Genomic DNA, 18,024 nt, shown 5'->3' on the forward strand with positions numbered 1-18,024 from the left:
ACCTTCATCAATATAAAACAATAACAGAAAGAAGATATGTTTGCTTTTTTCATATATGGTGGAATTTAAAAGAGGAAACAAAAACGAAAAAGCTAACGGCACGCAGTGATCCCACGTACTGACTGCGCTCGACGCTGCTTAACTTCGGTGATCGGACAAGAACCGGTGTTTTCAGCATGATATGGCCGTAGCCGAGAATGCTAGTTAATAATTCGAATTTAAATTAAGTGAGACAAATTAACCTTCATCTTTTTAAAACAATAACAAAAAGAAAATATGTTTGCTTTTTTCATATCTATTGGAATTTAAAAGAGGAAAAAAAGTGAAAAAGCCAACGGCACGCAGTGTTCCTAAGTGGTCTCCCTCCCAAGTACTGACTGCGCTCGACGCTGCTTAACTTCGGTGATCGGACGAGAACCGGTGTTTTCAGCATGATATGGCCGTTGCCGAGAGTGCTAGTTAATAATTCGAATTTAATTCATCTCATCTTTATAAAACAATAACAAAAAGAAGATATGTTTGCTTTTTTCATATCTGGTGGAAATTAAAAGAGGAAACAAAAAGGAAAAAGCCAACGGCACGCAGTGTTCCGAAGTACTGACTGCGCTCGACGCTGCTTAACTTCGGTGATCGGACGAGAACCGTCGTTTTCAGCGTGATATGGCCGTTGCCGAGAGTGCTAGTTAATAATTCGAATTTAAATTAAGTGAGACAAATTAACCTTCATCTTTTTAAAACAATATCAAAAAGAAAATTAGTTTGCTTTTTTCATATCTATTGGAATTTAAAAGACAAAAAAAAGTCAAAAAGCTAACGGCAAGCATTGTTCCTAAGTGGTCACCCTCCCAAGTACTGACTGCGCTCGACGCTGCTTAACTTCGGTGATCGGACGAGAACCGGTGTTTTCAGCATGATATGGCCGTTGCCGAGAGTGCTAGTTTATAATTCGAATTTAAATGAAGTGAGAAAAATTGACCTTCATCTTTTTAAAACAATAACAAAATGAAAATATGTTTGCTTTTTTCATATCTATTGGATTTTAAAAGAGGAAAAAAATGTGGAAAAGCCCAACGACACGCAGTGTTCCTAAGTGGTCTCCCTCCCAAGTACTGACTGCGCTCGACGCTGCTTAACTTCGGTGATCGGACGAGAACCGGTGTTTTCAGCATGATATGGCCGTTGCCGAGAGTGCTAGTTAATAATTCGAATTTAATTCATCTCATCTTTATAAAACAATAACAAAAAGAAGATATGTTTGATTTATTCATATCTGGTGGAAATTAAAAGAGGAAACAAAAAGGAAAAAGCCAACGGCACGCAGTGTTCCGAAGTACTGACTGCGCTCGACGCTGCTTAACTTCGGTGATCGGACGAGAACCGTCGTTTTCAGCGTGATATGGCCGTTGCCGAGAGTGCTAGTTAATAATTTGAATTTAAGTAACCTTCATCTTTATAAAACAATAACAAAATGAAGATATGCTTGCTTTTTTCATATCTGGTGGAATTTAAAAGAGGAAACATAAAGGAAAAAGCTAACGGCACGCAGTGTTCCCAAGTACTGACTGCGCTCGATGCTGCTTAACTTCGGTGATCGGACGAGAACCGGTGTTTTCAGCATGATGTGGCCGTTGCCGAGAGTGCTAGTTAATAATTCGAATTTAAATTAAGTGTGACAAATTAACCTTCATCTTTTTAAAACAATAACAAAATGAAAATATGTTTGCTTTTTTCATATCTATTGGATTTTAAAAGAGGAAAAAAATGAGAAAAAGCCAACGACACGCAGTGTTCCTAAGTGGTCTCCCTCTCAAGTAATGACTGCACTCAACGCTGCTTAACTTCGGTGATCGGACGAGAACCGGTGTATTCAGCGTGATATGGCCGTTGCCGAGGGTGCTAGTTAATAATTTGAATTTAATTCACCTTCATCTTTATAAAACAATAACAAAAAGAAGATATGTTTGATTTATTCATATCTGGTGGAAATTAAAAGAGGAAACAAAAAGGAAAAAGCCAACGGCACGCTGTGTTCCCAAGTACTGACTGCGCTCGACGCTGCTTAACTTTGGTGATCGGACGAGAACCGGTGTATTCAGCGTGATATGGCCGTTGCCGAGAGTGCTAGTTAATAATTTGAATTTAATTAACCTTCATCTTTATAAAACAATAACAAAATGAAGATATGTTTGCTTTTTTCATATCTGGTGGAATTTAAAAGAGGAAACATAAAGGAAAAAGCTAACGGCACGCAGTGTTCCCAAGTACTGACTGCGCTCGATGCTGCTTAACTTCGGTGATCGGACGAGAACCGGTGTTTTCAGCATGATATGGCCGTTGCCGAGAGTGCTAGTTAATAATTCGAATTTAAATTAAGTGTGACAAATTAACCTTCATCTTTTTAAAACAATAACAAAATGAAAATATGTTTGCTTTTTTCATATCTATTGGATTTTAAAAGAGGAAAAAAAAGTGAAAAAGAAAACGACACGAAGTGTTCCTAAGTGGTCTCCCTCCCAGGTACTGACTGCACTCAACGCTGCTTAACTTCGGTGATCGGACGAGAACCGGTGTATTCAGCGTGATATGGCCGTTGCCGAGAGTGCTAGTTAATAATTTGAATTTAATTCACCTTCATCTTTATAAAACAATAACAAAAAGAAGATATGTTTGCTTTTTTCATATCTGGTGGAATTTAAAAGAGGAAACAAAAAGGAAAAAGCCAACGGCACGCAGTGTTCCCAAGTACTGACTGCGCTCGACGCTGCTTAACTTCGGTGATCGGACGAGAACCGGTGTTTTCAGCATGATATTGCCGTTGCCGAGAGTGCTAGTTAATAATTCGAATTTAATTTACCTTCATCTTTATGAAACAATAACAAAAAGAAGATATGTTTGCTTTTTTCATATCTAGTGGAATTTAAAAGAGGAAACAAAAAGGAAAAAGCCAACGGCACGCAGTGTTCCCAAGTACTGACTGCGCTCGACGCTGCTTAACTTTGGTGATCGGACGAGAACCGGTGTATTCAGCGTGATATGGCCGTTGCCGAGAGTGCTAGTTAATAATTTGAATTTAATTCACCTTCATCTTTATAAAACAATATCAAAAAGAAGATATGTTTGTTTTTTTCATATCTGGTGGAAATTAAAAGAGGAAACAAAATGGAAAAAGCCAACGGCACGCAGTGTTCCCAAGTACTGACTGCGCTCGACGCTGCTTAACTTCGGTGATCGGACGAGAACCGGTGTTTTCAGCATGATATGGCCGTTGCCGAGAGTGCTAGTTAATAATTCGAATTTAAATTAAGTGAGACAAATTAACCTTCATCTTTTTAAAACAATAAAAAAATGAAAATATGTTTGCTTTTTTCATATCTATTGGATTTTAAAAGAGGAAAAAAAAGTGAAAAAGCCAACAGCACGCAGTGTTCCTAAGTGGTCTCCCTCCCAAGTACTGACTGCGCTCGACGCTGCTTAACATCGGTGATTTGACGAGAACCGGTGTATTAAGCGTGATATGGTCGTTGCCGAGAGTTCTAGTTAATAATTTGAATTTAATTCACCTTCATCTTTATAAAACCATAACAAAAAGAAGATATGTTTGCTTTTTTCATATCTGGTGGAATTTAAAGAGGAAACAAAAAGGAAAAAGCCAACGGCACGCATTGTTCCCAAGTACTGACTGCGCTCGACGCTGCTTAACTTCGGTGATCGGACGAGAACCGGTGTATTCAGCGTGATATGGCCGTTGCCGAGAGTGCGAGTTAATAATTTGAATTTAATTCACCTTCATCTTTATAAAACAATAACAAAAAGAAGATATGTTTGCTTTTTTCATATCTGGTGGAATTTAAAAGAGGAAACAAAAAGGAAAAAGCCAACGGCACGCAGTGTTCCCTAGTACTGACTGCGCTCGACGCTGCTTAACTGCGGTGATCGGACGAGAACCGGTGTTTTCAGCATGATATGGCCGTTGCCGAGAGTGCTAGTTAATAATTCGAATTTAATTCACCTTCATCTTTATAAAACAATAACAAAAAGAAGATATGTTTGCTTTTTTCATATCTAGTGGAATTTAAAAGAGGAAACAAAAAGGAAAAAGCCAACGGCACGCAGTGTTCCCAAGTACTGACTGCGCTCGACGCTGCTTAACTTCGGTGATCGGACGAGAACCGGTGTTTTCAGCATGATATGGCCGTTGCCGAGAGTGCTAGTTAATAATTCGAATTTAATTCACCTTCATCTTTATGAAACAATAACAAAAAGAAGATATGTTTGCTTTTTTTATATCTAGTGGAATTTAAAAGAGGAAACAAAAAGGAAAAAGCCAACGGCACGCAGTGTTCCCAAGTACTGACTGCGCTCGACGCTGCTTAACTTCGGTGATCGGACGAGAACCGGTGTATTCAGCGTGATATGGCCGTTGCCGAGAGTGCTAGTTAATAATTTGAATTTAATTCACCTTCATCTTTATAAAACAATAACAAAATGAAGATATGTTTGCTTTTTTCATATCTGGTGGAATTTAAAAGAGGAAACAAAAAGGAAAAAGCCAACGGCACGCAGTGTTCCCAAGTACTGACTGCGCTCGACGCTGCTTAACTTCGGTGATCGGACGAGAACCGGTGTTTTCAGCATGATATGGCCGTTGCCGAGAGTGCTAGTTAATAATTCGAATTTAATTCACCTTCATCTTTATGAAACAATAACAAAAAGAAGATATGTTTGCTTTTTTTATATCTAGTGGAATTTAAAAGAGGAAACAAAAAGGAAAAAGCCAACGGCACGCAGTGTTCCCAAGTACTGACTGCGCTCGACGCTGCTTAACTTCGGTGATCGGACGAGAACCGGTGTATTCAGCGTGATATGGCCGTTGCCGAGAGTGCTAGTTAATAATTTGAATTTAATTCACCTTCATCTTTATAAAACAATAGCAAAAAGAAGATATGTTTGCTTTTTTCATATCTGGTGGAATTTAAAAGAGGAAACAAAAAGGAAAAAGCCAACGGCACGCAGTGTTCCCAAGTACTGACTGCGCTCGACGCTGCTTAACTTCGGTGATCGGACGAGAACCGGTGTATTCAGCGTGATATGGCCGTTGCCGAGAGTGCTAGTTAATAATTTGAATTTAATTAACCTTCATCTTTATAAAACAATAACAAAATGAAGATATGTTTGCTTTTTTCATATCTGGTGGAATTTAAAAGAGGAAGCATAAAGGAAAAAGCTAACGGCACGCAGTGTTCCCAAGTACTGACTGCGCTCGATGCTGCTTAACTTCGGTGATCGGACGAGAACCGGTGTTTTCAGCGTGATATGGCCGTTGCCGAGAGTGCTAGTTAATAATTTGAATTTAATTCACCTTCATCTTTATAAAACAATAACAAAAAGAAGATATGTTTGCTTTTTTCATATCTGGTGGAATTTAAAAGAGGAAACAAAAAGGAAAAAGCCAACGGCACGCAGTCTTCCCAAGTACTGACTGCGCTCGACGCTGCTTAACTTCGGTGATCGGACGAGAACCGGTGTTTTCAGCATGATATGGCCGTTGCCGAGAGTGCTAGTTAATAATTCGAATTTAATTCACCTTCATCTTTATGAAACAATAACAAAAAGAAGATATGTTTGCTTTTTTTATATCTAGTGGAATTTAAAAGAGGAAACAAAAAGGAAAAAGCCAACGGCACGCAGTGTTCCCAAGTACTGACTGCGCTCGACGCTGCTTAACTTCGGTGATCGGACGAGAACCGGTGTATTCAGCGTGATATGGCCGTTGCCGAGAGTGCTAGTTAATAATTTGAATTTAATTCACCTTCATCTTTATAAAACAATAGCAAAAAGAAGATATGTTTGCTTTTTTCATATCTGGTGGAATTTAAAAGAGGAAACAAAAAGGAAAAAGCCAACGGCACGCAGTGTTCCCAAGTACTGACTGCGCTCGACGCTGCTTAACTTCGGTGATCGGACGAGAACCGGTGTTTTCAGCGTGATATGGCCGTTGCCGAGAGTGCTAGTTAATAATTTGAATTTAATTCACCTTCATCTTTATAAAACAATAACAAAAAGAAGATATGTTTGCTTTTTTCATATCTGGTGGAATTTAAAAGAGGAAACAAAAAGGAAAAAGCCAACGGCACGCAGTGTTCCCAAGTACTGACTGCGCTCGACGCTGCTTAACTTCGGTGATCGGACGAGAACCGGTGTTTTCAGCATGATATGGCCGTTGCCGAGAGTGCTAGTTAATAATTCGAATTTAATTCACCTTCATCTTTATAAAACAATAACAAAATGAAGATATGTTTGCTTTTTTCATATCTGGTGGAATTTAAAAGAGGAAACAAAAAGGAAAAAGCCAACGGCACGCAGTGTTCCCAAGTACTGACTGCGCTCGACGCTGCTTAACTTCGGTGATCGGACGAGAACCGGTGTTTTCAGCATGATATGGCCGTTGCCGAGAGTGCTAGTTAATAATTCGAATTTAATTCACCTTCATCTTTATGAAACAATAACAAAAAGAAGATATGTTTGCTTTTTTTATATCTAGTGGAATTTAAAAGAGGAAACAAAAAGGAAAAAGCCAACGGCACGCAGTGTTCCCAAGTACTGACTGCGCTCGACGCTGCTTAACTTCGGTGATCGGACGAGAACCGGTGTATTCAGCGTGATATGGCCGTTGCCGAGAGTGCTAGTTAATAATTTGAATTTAATTCACCTTCATCTTTATAAAACAATAGCAAAAAGAAGATATGTTTGCTTTTTTCATATCTGGTGGAATTTAAAAGAGGAAACAAAAAGGAAAAAGCCAACGGCACGCAGTGTTCCCAAGTACTGACTGCGCTCGACGCTGCTTAACTTCGGTGATCGGACGAGAACCGGTGTATTCAGCGTGATATGGCCGTTGCCGAGAGTGCTAGTTAATAATTTGAATTTAATTAACCTTCATCTTTATAAAACAATAACAAAATGAAGATATGTTTGCTTTTTTCATATCTGGTGGAATTTAAAAGAGGAAGCATAAAGGAAAAAGCTAACGGCACGCAGTGTTCCCAAGTACTGACTGCGCTCGATGCTGCTTAACTTCGGTGATCGGACGAGAACCGGTGTTTTCAGCGTGATATGGCCGTTGCCGAGAGTGCTAGTTAATAATTTGAATTTAATTCACCTTCATCTTTATAAAACAATAACAAAAAGAAGATATGTTTGCTTTTTTCATATCTGGTGGAATTTAAAAGAGGAAACAAAAAGGAAAAAGCCAACGGCACGCAGTCTTCCCAAGTACTGACTGCGCTCGACGCTGCTTAACTTCGGTGATCGGACGAGAACCGGTGTTTTCAGCATGATATGGCCGTTGCCGAGAGTGCTAGTTAATAATTCGAATTTAATTCACCTTCATCTTTATGAAACAATAACAAAAAGAAGATATGTTTGCTTTTTTTATATCTAGTGGAATTTAAAAGAGGAAACAAAAAGGAAAAAGCCAACGGCACGCAGTGTTCCCAAGTACTGACTGCGCTCGACGCTGCTTAACTTCGGTGATCGGACGAGAACCGGTGTATTCAGCGTGATATGGCCGTTGCCGAGAGTGCTAGTTAATAATTTGAATTTAATTCACCTTCATCTTTATAAAACAATAGCAAAAAGAAGATATGTTTGCTTTTTTCATATCTGGTGGAATTTAAAAGAGGAAACAAAAAGGAAAAAGCCAACGGCACGCAGTGTTCCCAAGTACTGACTGCGCTCGACGCTGCTTAACTTCGGTGATCGGACGAGAACCGGTGTTTTCAGCGTGATATGGCCGTTGCCGAGAGTGCTAGTTAATAATTTGAATTTAATTCACCTTCATCTTTATAAAACAATAACAAAAAGAAGATATGTTTGCTTTTTTCATATCTGGTGGAATTTAAAAGAGGAAACAAAAAGGAAAAAGCCAACGGCACGCAGTGTTCCCAAGTACTGACTGCGCTCGACGCTGCTTAACTTCGGTGATCGGACGAGAACCGGTGTTTTCAGCATGATATGGCCGTTGCCGAGAGTGCTAGTTAATAATTCGAATTTAATTCACCTTCATCTTTATGAAACAATAACAAAAAGAAGATATGTTTGCTTTTTTTATATCTAGTGGAATTTAAAAGAGGAAACAAAAAGGAAAAAGCCAACGGCACGCAGTGTTCCCAAGTACTGACTGCGCTCGACGCTGCTTAACTTCGGTGATCGGACGAGAACCGGTGTATTCAGCGTGATATGGCCGTTGCCGAGAGTGCTAGTTAATAATTTGAATTTAATTCACCTTCATCTTTATAAAACAATAGCAAAAAGAAGATATGTTTGCTTTTTTCATATCTGGTGGAATTTAAAAGAGGAAACAAAAAGGAAAAAGCCAACGGCACGCAGTGTTCCCAAGTACTGACTGCGCTCGACGCTGCTTAACTTCGGTGATCGGACGAGAACCGGTGTATTCAGCGTGATATGGCCGTTGCCGAGAGTGCTAGTTAATAATTTGAATTTAATTAACCTTCATCTTTATAAAACAATAACAAAATGAATATATGTTTGCTTTTTTCATATCTGGTGGAATTTAAAAGAGGAAACAAAAAGGAAAAAGCCAACGGCACGCAGTGTTCCCAAGTACTGACTGCGCTCGACGCTGCTTAACTTCGGTGATCGGACGAGAACCGGTGTTTTCAGCATGATATGGCCGTTGCCGAGAGTGCTAGTTAATAATTCGAATTTAATTCACCTTCATCTTTATGAAACAATAACAAAAAGAAGATATGTTTGCTTTTTTTATATCTAGTGGAATTTAAAAGAGGAAACAAAAAGGAAAAAGCCAACGGCACGCAGTGTTCCCAAGTACTGACTGCGCTCGACGCTGCTTAACTTCGGTGATCGGACGAGAACCGGTGTTTTCAGCATGATATGGCCGTTGCCGAGAGTGCTAGTTAATAATTCGAATTTAATTCACCTTCATCTTTATGAAACAATAACAAAAAGAAGATATGTTTGCTTTTTTTATATCTAGTGGAATTTAAAAGAGGAAACAAAAAGGAAAAAGCCAACGGCACGCAGTGTTCCCAAGTACTGACTGCGCTCGACGCTGCTTAACTTCGGTGATCGGACGAGAACCGGTGTATTCAGCGTGATATGGCCGTTGCCGAGAGTGCTAGTTAATAATTTGAATTTAATTAACCTTCATCTTTATAAAACAATAACAAAATGAATATATGTTTGCTTTTTTCATATCTGGTGGAATTTAAAAGAGGAAACAAAAAGGAAAAAGCCAACGGCACGCAGTGTTCCCAAGTACTGACTGCGCTCGACGCTGCTTAACTTCGGTGATCGGACGAGAACCGGTGTATTCAGCGTGATATGGCCGTTGCCGAGAGTGCTAGTTAATAATTTGAATTTAATTAACCTTCATCTTTATAAAACAATAACAAAATGAATATATGTTTGCTTTTTTCATATCTGGTGGAATTTAAAAGAGGAAACAAAAAGGAAAAAGCCAACGGCACGCAGTGTTCCCAAGTACTGACTGCGCTCGACGCTGCTTAACTTCGGTGATCGGACGAGAACCGGTGTTTTCAGCATGATATGGCCGTTGCCGAGAGTGCTAGTTAATAATTCGAATTTAATTCACCTTCATCTTTATGAAACAATAACAAAAAGAAGATATGTTTGCTTTTTTTATATCTAGTGGAATTTAAAAGAGGAAACAAAAAGGAAAAAGCCAACGGCACGCAGTGTTCCCAAGTACTGACTGCGCTCGACGCTGCTTAACTTCGGTGATCGGACGAGAACCGGTGTATTCAGCGTGATATGGCCGTTTCCGAGAGTGCTAGTTAATAATTTGAATTTAATTCACCTTCATCTTTATAAAACAATAGCAAAAAGAAGATATGTTTGCTTTTTTCATATCTGGTGGAATTTAAAAGAGGAAACAAAAAGGAAAAAGCCAACGGCACGCAGTGTTCCCAAGTACTGACTGCGCTCGACGCTGCTTAACTTCGGTGATCGGACGAGAACCGGTGTATTCAGCGTGATATGGCCGTTGCCGAGAGTGCTAGTTAATAATTTGAATTTAATTAACCTTCATCTTTATAAAACAATAACAAAATGAAGATATGTTTGCTTTTTTCATATCTGGTGGAATTTCAAAGAGGAAGCATAAAGGAAAAAGCTAACGGCACGCAGTGTTCCCAAGTACTGACTGCGCTCGATGCTGCTTAACTTCGGTGATCGGACAAGAACCGGTGTTTTCAGCATGATATGGCCGTTGCCGAGAGTGCTAGTTAATAATTCGAATTTAAATTAAGTGAGACAAATTAACCTTCATGTTTTTAAAACAAAAAAAAATGAAAATATGTTTGCTTTTTTCATATCTATTGGATTTTAAAAGAGGAAAAAAAAGTGAAAAAGCCAACGGCACGCAGTGTTCCTAAGTAGTCTCCCTCCCAAGTACTGACTGCGCTCGACGCTGCTTAACTTCGGGGATCGGACGAGAACCGGTGTATTCAGCGTGATATGGCCGTTGCCGAGAGTGCTAGTTAATAATTTGAATTTAATTCACCTTCATCTTTATAAAACAATAACAAAAAGAAGATATGTTTGCTTTATTCATATCTGGTGGAAATTAAAAGAGGAAACAAAAAGGAAAAAGCCAACGGCACGCAGTGTTCCCAAGTACTGACTGCGCTCGACGCTGCTTAACTTCGGTGATCGGACGAGAACCGGTGTATTCAGCGTGATATGGCCGTTGCCGAGAGTGCTAGTTAATAATTTGAATTTAAATAACCTTCATCTTTATAAAACAATAACAAAATGAAGATATGTTTGCTTTTTTCATATCTGGTGGAATTTAAAAGAGGAAGCATAAAGGAAAAAGCTAACGGCACGCAGTGTTCCCAAGTACTGACTGCGCTTGATGCTGCTTAACTTCGGTGATCGGACGAGAACCGGTGTTTTCAGCATGATATGGCCGTTGCCGAGAGTGCTAGTTAATAATACGAATTTAAATTAAGTGTGACAAATTAACCTTCATCTTTTTAAAACAATAACAAAATGAAAATATGTTTGCTTTTTTCATATCTATTGGATTTTAAAAGAGGAAAAAAAAGTGAAAAAGCCAACGACACGCAGTGTTCCTAAGTGGTCTCCCTCCCAAGTACTGACTGCACTCAACGCTGCTTAACTTCGGTGATCGGACGAGAACCGGTGTATTCAGCGTGATATGGCCGTTGCCGAGAGTGCTAGTTTATAATTTGAATTTAATTCACCTTCATCTTTATAAAACAATAACAAAAAGAAGATATGTTTGCTTTTTTCATATCTGGTGGAATTTAAAAGAGGAAACAAAAAGGAAAAAGCCAACGGCACGCAGTGTTCCCAAGTACTGACTGCGCTCGACGCTGCTTAACTTCGGTGATCGGACGAGAACCGGTGTTTTCAGCATGATATGGCCGTTGCCGAGAGTGCTTGTTAATAATTCGAATTTAATTCACCTTCATCTTTATAAAACAATAACAAAAAGAAGATATGTTTGCTTTTTTCATATCTAGTGGAATTTAAAAGAGGAAACAAAAAGGAAAAAGCCAACGGCACGCAGTGTTCCCAAGTACTGACTGCGCTCGACGCTGCTTAACTTCGGTGATCGGACAAGAACCTTTGTATTCAGCGTGATATGGCCGTGGCCGAGAGTGTTGGTTAATAATTTGAATTTAATTAACCTTCATCTTTATAAAACAATAACAAAATGAGGATATGTTTGCTTTTTTCATATCTGGTGGAATTTAAAAGAGGAAACATAAAGGAAAAAGCTAACGGCACGCAGTGTTCCCAAGTACTGACTGCGCTCGACGCTGCTTAACTTCGGTGATCGGACGAGAACCGGTGTTTTCAGCATGATATGGCCGTTGCCGAGAGTGCTAGTTAATAATTCGAATTTAAATTAAGTGAGACAAATTAACCTTCATCTTTTTAAAACAATAAAAAAATGAAAATATGTTTGCTTTTATCATATCTATTGGATTTTAAAAGAGGAAAAAAAAGTGAAAAAGCCAACGGCACGCAGTGTTCCTATGTGGTCTCCCTCCCAAGTACTGACTGCGCTCGACGCTGCTTAACTTCGGTGATTTGACGAGAACCGGTGTAATAAGCGTGATATGGCCGTTGCCGAGAGTGCTAGTTTATAATTTGAATTTAATTCACCTTCATCTTTATAAAACAATAACAAAAAGAAGATATGTTTGCTTTTTTCATATCTGGTGGAATTTAAAAGAGGAAACAAAAAGGAAAAAGCCAACGGCACGCAGTGTTCCCAAGTACTGACTGCGCTCGACGCTGATTAACTTCGGTGATCGGACGAGAACCGGTGTTTTCAGCATGATATGGCCGTTGCCGAGAGTGCTTGTTAATAATTCGAATTTAATTCACCTTCATCTTTATAAAACAATAACAAAAAGAAGATATGTTTGCTTTTTTCATATCTGGTGGAAATTAAAAGAGGAAACAAAAAGGAAAAAGCCAACGGCACGCAGTGTTCCCAAGTACTGACTGCGCTCGACGCTGCTTAACTTCGGTGATCGGACGAGAACCGGTGTATTCAGCGTGATATGGCCGTTGCCGAGAGTGCTAGTTAATAATTTGAATTTAATTAACCTTCATCTTTATAAAACAATAACAAAAGGAAGATATGTTTAATTTTTTCATATCTGGTGGAAATTAAAAGAGGAAACAAAAAGGAAAAAGCCAACGGCACGCAGTGTTCCCAAGTACTGACTGCGCTCGACGCTGCTTAACTTCGGTGATCGGACGAGAACCGGTGTATTCAGCGTGACATGGCCGTTGCCGAGAGTGCTAGTTAATAATTCGAATTTAATTAACCTTCCTCTTTATAAAACAATAACAAAAAGAAGATATGTTTGCCTTTTTCATATCTGGTGGAAATTAAAAGAGGAAACAAAAAGGAAAAAGCCAACGGCACGCAGTGTTCCCAAGTACTGACTGCGCTCGACGCTGCTTAACTTCGGTGATCGGACTAGAACCGGTGTATTCAGCGTGATATGGCCGTTGCCGAGAGTGCTTGTTAATAATTTGAATTTAATTAACCTTCATCTTTATAAAACAATAACAAAATGAAGATATGTTTGCTTTTTTCATATCTGGTGGAATTTAAAAGAGGAAACATAAAGGAAAAAGATAACGGCACGCATTGTTTCCAAGTACTGACTGCGCTCGACGCTGCTTAACTTCGGTGATCGGACGAGAACCGGTGTTTTCAGCATGATATGGCCGTTGCCGAGAGTGCTAGTTAATAATTCGAATTTAAATTAAGTGAGACAAATTAACCTTCATCTTTTTAAAACAATAAAAAAATGAAAATATGTTTGCTTTTTTCATATCTATTGGATTTTAAAAGAGGAAAAAAAGTGAAAAAGCCAACGGCACGCAGTGTTCCTAAGTGGTCTCCCTCCCAAGTACTGACTGCGCTCGACGCTGCTTAACTTCGGTGATTTGACGAGAACCGGTGTATTCAGCGTGACATGGCCGTTGCCAAGAGTGCTAGTTAATAATTTGAATTTAATTAACCTTCATCTTTATAAAACAATAACAAAAAGAAGATATGTTTGCTTTTTTCATATCTGGTGGAAATTAAAAGAGGAAACAAAAAGGAAAAAGCCAACGGCACGCAGTGTTCCCAAGTACTGACTGCGCTCGACGCTGCTTAACTTCGGTGATCGGACGAGAACCGGTGTATTCAGCGTGACATGGCCGTTGCCGAGAGTGCTAGTTAATAATTTGAATTTAATTAACCTTCCTCTTTATAAAACAATAACAAAAAGAAGATATGTTTGCTTTTTTCATATCTGGTGGAAATTAAAAGAGGAAACAAAAAGGAAAAAGCCAACGGCACGCAGTGTTCCCAAGTACTGACTGCGCTCGACGCTGCTTAACTTCGGTGATCGGACGAGAACCGGTGTATTCAGCGTGATATGGCCGTTGCCGAGAGTGCTAGTTAATAATTTGAATTTAATTCACCTTCATCTTTATAAAACAATAACAAAAAGAAGATATGTTTGCTTTTTTCATATCTGGTGGAAATTAAAAGAGGAAACAAAAAGGAAAAAGCCAACGGCACGCAGTGTTCCCAAGTACTGACTGCGCTCGACGCTGCTTAACTTCGGTGATCGGACGAGAACCGGTGTTTTCAGCATGATATGGCCGCTGCCGAGAGTGCTAGTTAATAATTCGAATTTAAATTAAGTGAGACAAATTAACCTTCATCTTTTTAAAACAATAAAAAAATGAAAATATGTTTGCTTTTTTCATATCTATTGGATTTTAAAAGAGGAAAAAAAGTGAAAAAGCCAACGGCACGCAGTGTTCCTAAGTGGTCTCCCTCCCAAGTACTGACTGCGCTCGACGCTGCTTAACTTCGGTGATTTGACGAGAACCGGTGTATTAAGCGTGATATGGCCGTTGCCGAGAGTTCTAGTTAATAATTTGAATTTAATTCACCTTCATCTTTATAAAACAATAACAAAAAGAAGATATGTTTGCTTTTTTCATATCTGGTGGAATTTAAAAGAGGAAACAAAAAGGAAAAAGCCAACGGCAAGTACTGGCTGCGTTCGACGCTGCTTAACTTCGGTGATCGGACGAGAACCGGTGTATTCAGCGTGATATGGCCGTTGCCGAGAGTGCTAGTTAATAATTTGAATTTAATTAACCTTCATCTTTATAAAACAATAACAAAATGAAGATATGTTTGCTTTTTTCATATCTGGTGGAATTTAAAAGAGGAAACATAAAGGAAAAAGATAACGGCACGCATTGTTCCCAAGTACTGACTGCGCTCGACGCTGCTTAACTTCGGTGATCGGACGAGAACCGGTGTTTTCAGCATGATATGGCCGTTGCCGAGAGTGCTAGTTAATAATTCGAATTTAAATTAAGTGAGACAAATTAACCTTCATCTTTTTAAAACAATAAAAAAATGAAAATATGTTTGCTTTTTTCATATCTATTGGATTTTAAAAGAGGAAAAAAAGTGAAAAAGCCAACGGCACGCAGTGTTCCTAAGTGGTCTCCCTCCCAAGTACTGACTGCGCTCGACGCTGCTTAACTTCGGTGATTTGACGAGAACCGGTGTATTCAGCGTGACATGGCCGTTGCCAAGAGTGCTAGTTAATAATTTGAATTTAATTAACCTTCATCTTTATAAAACAATAACAAAAAGAAGATATGTTTGCTTTTTTCATATCTGGTGGAAATTAAAAGAGGAAACAAAAAGGAAAAAGCCAACGGCACGCAGTGTTCCCAAGTACTGACTGCGCTCGACGCTGCTTAACTTCGGTGATCGGACGAGAACCGGTGTATTCAGCGTGACATGGCCGTTGCCGAGAGTGCTAGTTAATAATTTGAATTTAATTAACCTTCCTCTTTATAAAACAATAACAAAAAGAAGATATGTTTGCTTTTTTCATATCTGGTGGAAATTAAAAGAGGAAACAAAAAGGAAAAAGCCAACGGCACGCAGTGTTCCCAAGTACTGACTGCGCTCGACGCTGCTTAACTTCGGTGATCGGACGAGAACCGGTGTATTCAGCGTGATATGGCCGTTGCCGAGAGTGCTAGTTAATAATTTGAATTTAATTCACCTTCATCTTTATAAAACAATAACAAAAAGAAGATATGTTTGCTTTTTTCATATCTGGTGGAAATTAAAAGAGGAAACAAAAAGGAAAAAGCCAACGGCACGCAGTGTTCCCAAGTACTGACTGCGCTCGACGCTGCTTAACTTCGGTGATCGGACGAGAACCGGTGTTTTCAGCATGATATGGCCGCTGCCGAGAGTGCTAGTTAATAATTCGAATTTAAATTAAGTGAGACAAATTAACCTTCATCTTTTTTAAACAATAAAAAAATGAAAATATGTTTGCTTTTTTCATATCTATTGGATTTTAAAAGAGGAAAAAAAGTGAAAAAGCCAACGGCACGCAGTGTTCCTAAGTGGTCTCCCTCCCAAGTACTGACTGCGCTCGACGCTGCTTAACTTCGGTGATTTGACGAGAACCGGTGTATTAAACGTGATATGGCCGTTGCCGAGAGTTCTAGTTAATAATTTGAATTTAATTCACCTTCATCTTTATAAAACAATAACAAAAAGAAGATATGTTTGCTTTTTTCATATCTGGTGGAATTTAAAAGAGGAAACAAAAAGGAAAAAGCCAACGGCAAGTACTGGCTGCGTTCGACGCTGCTTAACTTCGGTGATCGGACGAGAACCGGTGTATTCAGCGTGATATGGCCGTTGCCGAGAGTGCTAGTTAATAATTTGAATTTAATTAACCTTCATCTTTATAAAACAATAACAAAATGAAGATAAGTTTGCTTTTTTCATATCTGGTGGAATTTAAAAGAGGAAACATAAAGGAAAAAGCTAACGGCACGCAGTGTTCCCATGTACTGACTGCGCTCGACGCTGCTTAACTTCGGTGATCGGACGAGAACCGGTGTTTTCAGCATGATATGGCCGTTGCCGAGAGTGCTAGTTAATAATTCGAATTTTAATTAAGTGAGACAAATTAACCTTCATCTTTTTAAAACAATAAAAAAATGAAAATATGTTTGGTTTTTTCATATCTATTGGATTTTAAAAGAGGAAAAAAAAGTGAAAAAGCCAACGGCACTCAGTGTTCCTAAGTGGTCTCCCTCCCAAGTACTGACTGCGCTCGACGCTGCTTAATTTCGGTGATTTGACGAGAACCGGTGTTTTCAGCGTGACATGGCCGTTGCCGAGAGTGCTAGTTAATAATTTGAATTTAATTAACCTTCATCTTTATAAAACAATAACAAAAAGAAGATATGTTTGCTTTTTTCATATCTGGTGGAAATTAAAAGAGGAAACAAAAAGGAAAAAGCCAACGGCACGCAGTGTTCCCAAGTACTGACTGTGCTCGACGCTGCTTAACTTCGGTGATCGGACGAGAACCGGTGTATTCAGCGTGATATGGCCGTTGCCGAGAGTGCTAGTTAATAATTTGAATTTAATTAACCTTCATCTTTATAAAACAATAACAAAAGGAAGATATGTTTAATTTTTTCATATCTGGTGGAAATTAAAAGAGGAAACAAAAAGGAAAAAGCCAACGGCACGCAGTGTTCCCAAGTACTGACTGCGCTCGACGCTGCTTAACTTCGGTGATCGGACGAGAACCGGTGTATTCAGCGTGACATGGCCGTTGCCGAGAGTGCTAGTTAATAATTTGAATTTAATTAACCTTCCTCTTTATAAAACAATAACAAAAAGAAGATATGTTTGCTTTTTTCATATCTGGTGGAAATTAAAAGAGGAAACAAAAAGGAAAAAGCCAACGGCACGCAGTGTTCCCAAGTACTGACTGCGCTCGACGCTGCTTAACTTCGGTGATCGGACGAGAACCGGTGTATTCAGCGTGATATGGCCGTTGCCGAGAGTGCTAGTTAATAATTTGAATTTAATTAACCTTCATCTTTATAAAACAATAACAAAATGAAGATATGTTTTCTTTTTTCATATCTGGTGGAATTTAAAAGAGGAAACATAAAGGAAAAAGATAACGGCACGCATTGTTCCCAAGTACTGACTGCGCTCGACGCTGCTTAACTTCGGTGATCGGACGAGAACCGGTGTTTTCAGCATGATATGGCCGTTGCCGAGAATGCTAGTTAATAATTCGAATTTAAATTAAGTGAGACAAATTAACCTTCATCTTTTTAAAACAATAAAAAAATGAAAATATGTTTGCTTTTTTCATATCTATTGGATTTTAAAAGAGGAAAAAAAAGTGAAAAAGCCAACGACACGCAGTGTTCCCCCTCCCAAGTACTGACTGCACTCAACGCTGCTTAACTTCGGTGATCGGACGAGAACCGGTGTTTTCAGCATGATATGGCCGTTGCCGAGAGTGCTAGTTAATAATTCGAATTTAATTCACCTTCATCTTTATAAAACAATAACAAAATGAAGATATGTTTGCTTTTTTCATA

The 18,024-nt window shown here is 39.0% G+C and overlaps 1 non-coding gene and 73 pseudogenes across 1 annotated transcript; all 74 read right to left on the minus strand.

Annotated features, from left to right (window-relative positions):
- Positions 1-329: 329 nt before the first annotated feature.
- Positions 330-448, minus strand: LOC149642065 (5S ribosomal RNA). Its single transcript, XR_016372123.1, has one exon. It is a non-coding gene; the product is annotated as a 5S ribosomal RNA (ribosomal RNA).
- A 121-nt stretch (positions 449-569) lies between these two features.
- Positions 570-672, minus strand: LOC149642066 (5S ribosomal RNA; annotated as a pseudogene).
- Positions 673-808: 136 nt separating this feature from the next.
- On the minus strand, positions 809-927 carry LOC149642067 (5S ribosomal RNA; annotated as a pseudogene).
- Positions 928-1,065: 138 nt separating this feature from the next.
- Positions 1,066-1,184, minus strand: LOC149642068 (5S ribosomal RNA; annotated as a pseudogene).
- Positions 1,185-1,305: 121 nt separating this feature from the next.
- Positions 1,306-1,408, minus strand: LOC149642069 (5S ribosomal RNA; annotated as a pseudogene).
- Positions 1,409-1,530: 122 nt separating this feature from the next.
- Positions 1,531-1,633, minus strand: LOC149642070 (5S ribosomal RNA; annotated as a pseudogene).
- Positions 1,634-1,770: 137 nt separating this feature from the next.
- Positions 1,771-1,889, minus strand: LOC149642071 (5S ribosomal RNA; annotated as a pseudogene).
- Positions 1,890-2,011: 122 nt separating this feature from the next.
- On the minus strand, positions 2,012-2,114 carry LOC149642072 (5S ribosomal RNA; annotated as a pseudogene).
- A 122-nt stretch (positions 2,115-2,236) lies between these two features.
- Positions 2,237-2,339, minus strand: LOC149642073 (5S ribosomal RNA; annotated as a pseudogene).
- Positions 2,340-2,476: 137 nt separating this feature from the next.
- On the minus strand, positions 2,477-2,595 carry LOC149642074 (5S ribosomal RNA; annotated as a pseudogene).
- A 122-nt stretch (positions 2,596-2,717) lies between these two features.
- Positions 2,718-2,820, minus strand: LOC149642075 (5S ribosomal RNA; annotated as a pseudogene).
- A 122-nt stretch (positions 2,821-2,942) lies between these two features.
- LOC149642076 (5S ribosomal RNA) lies at positions 2,943-3,045 on the minus strand (annotated as a pseudogene).
- Positions 3,046-3,167: 122 nt separating this feature from the next.
- LOC149642077 (5S ribosomal RNA) lies at positions 3,168-3,270 on the minus strand (annotated as a pseudogene).
- A 137-nt stretch (positions 3,271-3,407) lies between these two features.
- On the minus strand, positions 3,408-3,526 carry LOC149642078 (5S ribosomal RNA; annotated as a pseudogene).
- A 121-nt stretch (positions 3,527-3,647) lies between these two features.
- Positions 3,648-3,750, minus strand: LOC149642079 (5S ribosomal RNA; annotated as a pseudogene).
- A 122-nt stretch (positions 3,751-3,872) lies between these two features.
- LOC149642080 (5S ribosomal RNA) lies at positions 3,873-3,975 on the minus strand (annotated as a pseudogene).
- Positions 3,976-4,097: 122 nt separating this feature from the next.
- LOC149642081 (5S ribosomal RNA) lies at positions 4,098-4,200 on the minus strand (annotated as a pseudogene).
- A 122-nt stretch (positions 4,201-4,322) lies between these two features.
- Positions 4,323-4,425, minus strand: LOC149642082 (5S ribosomal RNA; annotated as a pseudogene).
- A 122-nt stretch (positions 4,426-4,547) lies between these two features.
- Positions 4,548-4,650, minus strand: LOC149642083 (5S ribosomal RNA; annotated as a pseudogene).
- Positions 4,651-4,772: 122 nt separating this feature from the next.
- LOC149642084 (5S ribosomal RNA) lies at positions 4,773-4,875 on the minus strand (annotated as a pseudogene).
- Positions 4,876-4,997: 122 nt separating this feature from the next.
- Positions 4,998-5,100, minus strand: LOC149642085 (5S ribosomal RNA; annotated as a pseudogene).
- A 122-nt stretch (positions 5,101-5,222) lies between these two features.
- On the minus strand, positions 5,223-5,325 carry LOC149642086 (5S ribosomal RNA; annotated as a pseudogene).
- A 122-nt stretch (positions 5,326-5,447) lies between these two features.
- Positions 5,448-5,550, minus strand: LOC149642087 (5S ribosomal RNA; annotated as a pseudogene).
- Positions 5,551-5,672: 122 nt separating this feature from the next.
- Positions 5,673-5,775, minus strand: LOC149642088 (5S ribosomal RNA; annotated as a pseudogene).
- Positions 5,776-5,897: 122 nt separating this feature from the next.
- Positions 5,898-6,000, minus strand: LOC149642089 (5S ribosomal RNA; annotated as a pseudogene).
- A 122-nt stretch (positions 6,001-6,122) lies between these two features.
- LOC149642090 (5S ribosomal RNA) lies at positions 6,123-6,225 on the minus strand (annotated as a pseudogene).
- Positions 6,226-6,347: 122 nt separating this feature from the next.
- LOC149642091 (5S ribosomal RNA) lies at positions 6,348-6,450 on the minus strand (annotated as a pseudogene).
- A 122-nt stretch (positions 6,451-6,572) lies between these two features.
- Positions 6,573-6,675, minus strand: LOC149642092 (5S ribosomal RNA; annotated as a pseudogene).
- Positions 6,676-6,797: 122 nt separating this feature from the next.
- LOC149642093 (5S ribosomal RNA) lies at positions 6,798-6,900 on the minus strand (annotated as a pseudogene).
- A 122-nt stretch (positions 6,901-7,022) lies between these two features.
- On the minus strand, positions 7,023-7,125 carry LOC149642094 (5S ribosomal RNA; annotated as a pseudogene).
- Positions 7,126-7,247: 122 nt separating this feature from the next.
- Positions 7,248-7,350, minus strand: LOC149642095 (5S ribosomal RNA; annotated as a pseudogene).
- Positions 7,351-7,472: 122 nt separating this feature from the next.
- Positions 7,473-7,575, minus strand: LOC149642096 (5S ribosomal RNA; annotated as a pseudogene).
- Positions 7,576-7,697: 122 nt separating this feature from the next.
- On the minus strand, positions 7,698-7,800 carry LOC149642097 (5S ribosomal RNA; annotated as a pseudogene).
- Positions 7,801-7,922: 122 nt separating this feature from the next.
- On the minus strand, positions 7,923-8,025 carry LOC149642098 (5S ribosomal RNA; annotated as a pseudogene).
- A 122-nt stretch (positions 8,026-8,147) lies between these two features.
- Positions 8,148-8,250, minus strand: LOC149642099 (5S ribosomal RNA; annotated as a pseudogene).
- Positions 8,251-8,372: 122 nt separating this feature from the next.
- On the minus strand, positions 8,373-8,475 carry LOC149642100 (5S ribosomal RNA; annotated as a pseudogene).
- Positions 8,476-8,597: 122 nt separating this feature from the next.
- On the minus strand, positions 8,598-8,700 carry LOC149642101 (5S ribosomal RNA; annotated as a pseudogene).
- Positions 8,701-8,822: 122 nt separating this feature from the next.
- LOC149642102 (5S ribosomal RNA) lies at positions 8,823-8,925 on the minus strand (annotated as a pseudogene).
- Positions 8,926-9,047: 122 nt separating this feature from the next.
- On the minus strand, positions 9,048-9,150 carry LOC149642103 (5S ribosomal RNA; annotated as a pseudogene).
- A 122-nt stretch (positions 9,151-9,272) lies between these two features.
- Positions 9,273-9,375, minus strand: LOC149642104 (5S ribosomal RNA; annotated as a pseudogene).
- Positions 9,376-9,497: 122 nt separating this feature from the next.
- LOC149642105 (5S ribosomal RNA) lies at positions 9,498-9,600 on the minus strand (annotated as a pseudogene).
- A 122-nt stretch (positions 9,601-9,722) lies between these two features.
- LOC149642106 (5S ribosomal RNA) lies at positions 9,723-9,825 on the minus strand (annotated as a pseudogene).
- A 122-nt stretch (positions 9,826-9,947) lies between these two features.
- Positions 9,948-10,050, minus strand: LOC149642107 (5S ribosomal RNA; annotated as a pseudogene).
- A 122-nt stretch (positions 10,051-10,172) lies between these two features.
- LOC149642108 (5S ribosomal RNA) lies at positions 10,173-10,275 on the minus strand (annotated as a pseudogene).
- Positions 10,276-10,411: 136 nt separating this feature from the next.
- Positions 10,412-10,530, minus strand: LOC149642109 (5S ribosomal RNA; annotated as a pseudogene).
- A 122-nt stretch (positions 10,531-10,652) lies between these two features.
- Positions 10,653-10,755, minus strand: LOC149642110 (5S ribosomal RNA; annotated as a pseudogene).
- Positions 10,756-10,877: 122 nt separating this feature from the next.
- Positions 10,878-10,980, minus strand: LOC149642111 (5S ribosomal RNA; annotated as a pseudogene).
- Positions 10,981-11,117: 137 nt separating this feature from the next.
- LOC149642112 (5S ribosomal RNA) lies at positions 11,118-11,236 on the minus strand (annotated as a pseudogene).
- A 122-nt stretch (positions 11,237-11,358) lies between these two features.
- LOC149642113 (5S ribosomal RNA) lies at positions 11,359-11,461 on the minus strand (annotated as a pseudogene).
- A 347-nt stretch (positions 11,462-11,808) lies between these two features.
- LOC149642114 (5S ribosomal RNA) lies at positions 11,809-11,911 on the minus strand (annotated as a pseudogene).
- Positions 11,912-12,048: 137 nt separating this feature from the next.
- Positions 12,049-12,167, minus strand: LOC149642115 (5S ribosomal RNA; annotated as a pseudogene).
- Positions 12,168-12,289: 122 nt separating this feature from the next.
- Positions 12,290-12,392, minus strand: LOC149642116 (5S ribosomal RNA; annotated as a pseudogene).
- A 122-nt stretch (positions 12,393-12,514) lies between these two features.
- LOC149642117 (5S ribosomal RNA) lies at positions 12,515-12,617 on the minus strand (annotated as a pseudogene).
- Positions 12,618-12,739: 122 nt separating this feature from the next.
- On the minus strand, positions 12,740-12,842 carry LOC149642118 (5S ribosomal RNA; annotated as a pseudogene).
- Positions 12,843-12,964: 122 nt separating this feature from the next.
- On the minus strand, positions 12,965-13,067 carry LOC149642119 (5S ribosomal RNA; annotated as a pseudogene).
- Positions 13,068-13,189: 122 nt separating this feature from the next.
- On the minus strand, positions 13,190-13,292 carry LOC149642120 (5S ribosomal RNA; annotated as a pseudogene).
- Positions 13,293-13,428: 136 nt separating this feature from the next.
- On the minus strand, positions 13,429-13,547 carry LOC149642121 (5S ribosomal RNA; annotated as a pseudogene).
- Positions 13,548-13,669: 122 nt separating this feature from the next.
- LOC149642122 (5S ribosomal RNA) lies at positions 13,670-13,772 on the minus strand (annotated as a pseudogene).
- A 122-nt stretch (positions 13,773-13,894) lies between these two features.
- LOC149642123 (5S ribosomal RNA) lies at positions 13,895-13,997 on the minus strand (annotated as a pseudogene).
- A 122-nt stretch (positions 13,998-14,119) lies between these two features.
- On the minus strand, positions 14,120-14,222 carry LOC149642124 (5S ribosomal RNA; annotated as a pseudogene).
- Positions 14,223-14,358: 136 nt separating this feature from the next.
- Positions 14,359-14,477, minus strand: LOC149642125 (5S ribosomal RNA; annotated as a pseudogene).
- A 334-nt stretch (positions 14,478-14,811) lies between these two features.
- On the minus strand, positions 14,812-14,914 carry LOC149642126 (5S ribosomal RNA; annotated as a pseudogene).
- A 136-nt stretch (positions 14,915-15,050) lies between these two features.
- On the minus strand, positions 15,051-15,169 carry LOC149642127 (5S ribosomal RNA; annotated as a pseudogene).
- Positions 15,170-15,291: 122 nt separating this feature from the next.
- LOC149642128 (5S ribosomal RNA) lies at positions 15,292-15,394 on the minus strand (annotated as a pseudogene).
- Positions 15,395-15,516: 122 nt separating this feature from the next.
- Positions 15,517-15,619, minus strand: LOC149642129 (5S ribosomal RNA; annotated as a pseudogene).
- Positions 15,620-15,741: 122 nt separating this feature from the next.
- LOC149642130 (5S ribosomal RNA) lies at positions 15,742-15,844 on the minus strand (annotated as a pseudogene).
- A 136-nt stretch (positions 15,845-15,980) lies between these two features.
- On the minus strand, positions 15,981-16,099 carry LOC149642131 (5S ribosomal RNA; annotated as a pseudogene).
- A 334-nt stretch (positions 16,100-16,433) lies between these two features.
- Positions 16,434-16,536, minus strand: LOC149642132 (5S ribosomal RNA; annotated as a pseudogene).
- A 137-nt stretch (positions 16,537-16,673) lies between these two features.
- On the minus strand, positions 16,674-16,792 carry LOC149642133 (5S ribosomal RNA; annotated as a pseudogene).
- Positions 16,793-16,914: 122 nt separating this feature from the next.
- LOC149642134 (5S ribosomal RNA) lies at positions 16,915-17,017 on the minus strand (annotated as a pseudogene).
- A 122-nt stretch (positions 17,018-17,139) lies between these two features.
- On the minus strand, positions 17,140-17,242 carry LOC149642135 (5S ribosomal RNA; annotated as a pseudogene).
- A 122-nt stretch (positions 17,243-17,364) lies between these two features.
- LOC149642136 (5S ribosomal RNA) lies at positions 17,365-17,467 on the minus strand (annotated as a pseudogene).
- Positions 17,468-17,589: 122 nt separating this feature from the next.
- LOC149642137 (5S ribosomal RNA) lies at positions 17,590-17,692 on the minus strand (annotated as a pseudogene).
- Positions 17,693-17,829: 137 nt separating this feature from the next.
- LOC149642138 (5S ribosomal RNA) lies at positions 17,830-17,938 on the minus strand (annotated as a pseudogene).
- Positions 17,939-18,024: the final 86 nt, after the last annotated feature.

Source organism: Phalangium opilio, unplaced genomic scaffold (assembly GCF_054372755.1).
Source record: "Phalangium opilio isolate 3A_F unplaced genomic scaffold, DU_Popi_V2 ptg000092l_1, whole genome shotgun sequence".
NCBI classification, from domain to species: Eukaryota; Metazoa; Arthropoda; class Arachnida; order Opiliones; family Phalangiidae; genus Phalangium; species Phalangium opilio.